At 46.4% G+C, this 5,349-nt stretch overlaps 1 pseudogene; it reads left to right on the top strand.

The window, feature by feature from the left end:
• The first annotated feature begins 1,703 nt into the window (after positions 1 to 1,703).
• LOC136638008 (5S ribosomal RNA) lies at positions 1,704 to 1,823 on the top strand (annotated as a pseudogene).
• The last annotated feature ends 3,526 nt before the right edge of the window (positions 1,824 to 5,349 follow it).

The raw sequence follows: 5,349 nt of genomic DNA, 5'->3' as shown, positions 1-5,349 counted from the left end.
GTCCACCACCACCCCAAGATCTCTCTCCTGATCTGTCACAGACAGCTCAGAACCCATCAGCCTATATCTAAAGTTTTGATTTTTTGCCCCAATCTGCATGACTTTACACTTACTGACATTGAAGCGCATCTGCCATTTTGCTGCCCATTCTGCCAGTCTGGAGAGATCCTTCTGGAGCTCCTCACAATCACTTCTGGTCTTCACCACTCGGAAAAGTTTGGTGTCGTCTGCAAACTTAGCCACTTCACTGCTCAACCCTGTCTCCAGGTCATTTATGAAGAGGTTGAAAAGCACCGGTCCCAGGACAGATCCTTGGGGCACACTGCTTTTCACCTCTCTCCATTGTGAAAATTGCCCATTGACACCCACTCTCTGCTTCCTGGCCTCCAACCAGTTCTCAATCCATGAGAGGACCTGTCCTCTAATTCCCTGACTGTGGAGTTTTTTCAGTAGCCTTTGGTGAGGGACCGTGTCAAACGCCTTCTGAAAGTCCAGGTATATAATGTCCACGGGTTCTCCCACATCCACATGCCTATTGACCTTTTCAAAGAATTCTATAAGGTTCGTGAGGTAAGACTTACCCTTACAGAAGCCATGCTGATTCTCCCTCAGCAAGGCCTGTTCGTCTATGTGTTTTGAGATTCTATCTTTGATGAGGCATTCCACCATCTTACCCGGTATAGATGTTAGGCTGACCGGCCTATAGTTTCCCGGGTCCCCCCTCTTTCCCTTTTTAAAGATCAGTGTGACATTTGCTATCCTCCAATCTTCTGGCACCGTGGCCGTTTTGAGGGACAAGTTGCGTATCTTAGTCAAGAGATATGCAACTTCATTCTTCAATTCCTTAATAACTCTTGGGTGGATGCCATCAGGGCCCGGTGACTTATTGATCTTTAATTTATCAATGAGGTCTGAAACATCTTCTCTTTTAACCTCTATCTGACTTAACTCCTCAGTCAGGAGGGGCCGTTCGGGCAGCGGTATCTGCCCGAGGTCTTCTGCCGTGAAGACAGATGCAAAGAACTCATTTAATTTCTCTGCCATCTCTAAGTCTCCTTTTATCTCCCCTTTCCCTCCCTCACCATCCAGAGGGCCAACCGCTTCTCTGGCGGGTTTCCTGCTTCTAACATATTTGAAGAAGCTTTTATTATTCCCCTTAATGTTGCTGGCCATGCGTTCCTCATAGTCTCGCTTGGCCTCCCGTATCACCTTCTTACATTTCTTTTGCCACAGTTTATGTTCCTTTTTATTCTCCTCATTAGGGCAAGACTTCCATTTACGGAAGGAAGCTTCCTTGCCCTTCACAGCCTCTCTGACTTGGCTGGTTAGCCATGCGGGCACTCTCCTGGATTTAGCGGGACCCCTTCTTTCTTTGCGGTATACACCTCTGCTGGGCCTCTATTACTGTTGTTTTAAGCAGCCTCCATGCACTCTGGAGAGATTGGACTCTTTTTACCCTCCCTTTCAGCCTCCTTCTAACCAGCCTCCTCATTTGGGGGAAGTCTGCCCGTCGGAAGTCAAGGGTTTTTGTTAGAGATCTGCCTGGTATTCTTCCCCCAACATGCATGTCAAAACAGATCGCAGCATGATCACTGTTCCCCAATGGCTCGGTAATGTTTACATCTCTAACCAGGTCCTGTATACCGCACAATATTAAATCCAGAGTCACCTGTCCTCTGGTGGGCTCCGTGACTAGCTGCTGTGACTAGTAACAATGTTGCCCTGCACATGCCCAATCTCATCTGATCTTGGAAGCTAAGCAGGGTCAGGCCTGGTTAGTACTTGGATGGGAGACCGCCTGGGAAAACTGGGTGCTGTAGACTTACACCATAGTCTTTCGAGACTGAAGGTTGCCAACCATTTGTGGTTGACATATGGAGGGTGTCTCTGGCCACCAACTTCATGCATCAAACTAATAATAATGTGCACTGGCTTAAAAAAAGAAGGAAGCCTAACATGGTATGGAAACAATCACCCAATCCACCTGGAGAGCAAATATCTCACTGCGTGAAGAAAGTTGCCACAGAATCTGTGTGTGTGTGTATGGATTTTAAGATAAGAACATAAGAACAGCCCCACTGGATCAGGCCATAGGCCTATCTAGTCCAGCTTCCTGTATCTCACAGCGGCCCCAGGGAGCAGATAATAAGAGACCTGCATCCTGGTGCCCTCCCTTGCATCCGGCATTCTGACATAGCCCATTTCTCAAACCAGGAGGTTGCACATACACATCATGGCTTGTAACCCGTAATGGAGTTTTCCTCCAGAAACTTGTCCAATCCCCTTTTAAAGGCATCCAGGCCAGATGCCGTCACCACATCCTGTGGCAAGGAGTTCCACAGAACAACCACACGCTGAGTAAAGAAATATTTTCTTTTGTCTGTCCTAACCCGCCCAACACTCAATTTTAGTGGATGTCCCCTGGTTCTGGTGTTATGTGAGAGTGTAAAGAGCATCTCTCTATCCACTTTATCCTTCCCATGCATAATTTTGTTTGTCTCAATCATGTCCCCCCTCAGGCGTCTCTTTTCTAGGTTGAAGAGGCCCAAACGCCGTAGCCTTTCCTCATAAGAGCCCCAGTCCCGTAATCATCTTAGTTGCTCTCTTTTGCACCTTTTCCATTCCCACTATGTCGTTTTTGAGATGTGGAGACCAGAACTGGACACAATACTCCAGGTGTGGCCTTACCATCGATTTGTACAATGGCATTATAATATTAGCCATTTTGTTATGAATACCTTTTCTAATGATCCCAAGCATAGAACTGGCCTTCTTTACTGCCGCTGCACATTGGGTTGACACTTTCATTGACCTGTCCACCACCACCCCAAGATCTCTCTCCTGATCTGTCACAGACAGCTCAGACCCCATCAGCCTATATCTAAAGTTTTGATTTTTTGCCCCAATGTGCATGACTTTACACTTACTTACATTGAAATGCATCTGCCATTTTGCTGCCCATTCTGCCAGTCTGGAGAGATCCTTCTGGAGCCCCTCACAATCACTTCTGGTCTTAACTTGGGAAAAGTTTGGTATCGTCTGCAAACTTAGCCACCTCACTGCTCACCCCTGTCTCCAGGTCATTTATGAAGAGGTTGAAAAGCACCGGTCCCAGGACGGATCCTTGGGGCACATCGCTTTTCACCTCTCTCCATTGTGAAAATTGCCCATTGACACCCACTCTCTGTTTCCTGGTCTTCAACCAGGTATCAGTCTCGGAGAGGACCTGCCCTCTAATTCCCTGACTGTGGAGTTTTTTCAGTAGCCTTTGGTGAGGGACCGTGTCAAATGCCTTCTGAAAGTCCAGATATATAATGTCCATGGGTTCTCCCAAGTTCACATGCCTGTTGACCTTTTCAAAGAATTCTAAAAGGTTTGTGAGGCAAGACTTACCCTTACAGAAGCCATGCTGATTCTCCCTCAGCAAGGCCTGTTCGTCTATGTGTTTTGAGATTCTATCTTTGATGAGGCATTCCACCATCTTACCCGGTATAGATGGTATAAGACCCGGTATAAGATGGCCTCCATGAGGCAGTGACATCAAGTGGGCTGGCCCAGACTCCTCACCTTGGTATACTATCCTGTGTTTGCACTTGCTTCTCTGTTTGTGGTATTCTGTGGTTTGGAACAGGTTAATCTGTATGCAGGTAGGTGGGTAATCAGTGGATGTAGATGACCTTCTTGCTTCTTAAGTCCTACAATTCCATCAGAATTCAACTGACAACTATTGGCTGCTTTAGGTAGAACAGGCAGAGTATCTGGTTTTGGACAACGGTCTCAAACATTCTTGCAATGCTTAGGAAAGCAGACTCAAAGAATCCCCTCTGAAATATGTTCTGGATACCACCCTTTTGGTAAGTAGAGACCTAAAGTCTACAGACCCCAGCGGCTCAAGCAGAAGTATCTTCTGAGTCTGATTTATCCCTGTATGTCTGTACCTCAATGCCTCTTTCCCGTTCAAGTTTTTATTCCAGAGGTATATCATTCTACTTGCTCATCTTTTGCTCCCTGGCACCCTGCCTAAACCTTCCTCATTGTTGATTCTACTTGATGACTTCTCATTATACTCTTCAAGTATCACAGCAGAGTAAACCCTCCTATTCCGCCCTTGGTATTAATATACCCTTTGCACATTAGTAGAGTGTTATTCTATCCATTTCCTAGCCAATGCTTAGCCAAACTATACAGAGTTAGCTCTTTTAATCATCCCTCTAAACTCAGCACCTCTGTTGGCAGTTCCCTTTGCAGTCCCCTGTCTGCGGTTCCTTCATTTTTTTCTGGGGGGAAAAAGCTGCTGTTTTGTGTATGGAGAAACAGAACCTCAAGAGAACAGACTTTCTTCTCAATACACCTGGATGTGCTTTCTCACTGGCATTCATACAGTACTGGTACTCTCACACCTATGTTTGGCCATGAAAGAAAACACAGAATTATGGGAAAATATGGAGACTATCATTTAGACTGTTTTCACGCAAAGTATTTTTTTTCACACAAAGTACTGCAAAGTGTCTTTGGCCCTTTCTCATGCTACATAGGCCATGCTTATCCAGTATACATAAACCTATCACTGAAAGTAGACCACTTCCTACCAAAAGATACTCCAAATTTCAATTTTGTTTTTTCTACACCATGCATGCAATGCATAACACACATGTACAAGGCCAGCCCATCCTTGAGGCCAACTGAAGCAGTAGCCTCAGAAAGAAGATTGGTGGGGGTGCCTATCTCTGCCTGCTTCCAGTGCTCCTTCTTTTCCTTCTGTTCACTGCAGGGGTGCCCAAACCCCGGCCCTGGGGCCACATGCAGCCCTCGAGGCCTCTCAATGCGGCCCTCAGGGAGCCCCCAGTCTCCAGTGAGCCTCTGGCCCTCTGGAGATTTGTTGGAGCCCAAACTGGCCCAACGCAACTGCTCTCAGTGTGAGGGCGACTGTTTGACCTCTCGCGTGAGCTGTGGGATGAGGGCTCCCTCCACTACTTGCTGTTTCACGTCTGTGATGCAGTAGCAGCAGCAAAGGAAAGACCAGCGTTGCTTTGTGCAAGGCCTTTTATAGGCCTTGAGCTATTGCAAGACCTTCATTTATTCATATAAGTTCCACCTCTAGTATATTAATTTATGTAAATTTATGTAAATTTATTCAAAAATTTTAAATGTAAATTAATTCTTTTTTCCCCTGGCCCCGAACGCAGTGTCAGAGAGATGATGTGGCCCTCCTGCCAAAAACTTTGGACACCCCTGGTTCACTGGATTGAGAAGAAGGAAGTGGCCAGAAAGGAAGAGGAATGTGGAGGGGACTGCTGAGCTAAAACATTGGAGAGTGGCGGGAGCAGAGGCTGGCACATGCTTTCAAGG

The sequence above is a fragment of the Tiliqua scincoides genome, chromosome 1 (assembly GCF_035046505.1).
Source record: "Tiliqua scincoides isolate rTilSci1 chromosome 1, rTilSci1.hap2, whole genome shotgun sequence".
Taxonomy (NCBI): domain Eukaryota; kingdom Metazoa; phylum Chordata; class Lepidosauria; order Squamata; family Scincidae; genus Tiliqua; species Tiliqua scincoides.
This window is presented reverse-complemented; position numbering and strand designations above follow the sequence as displayed.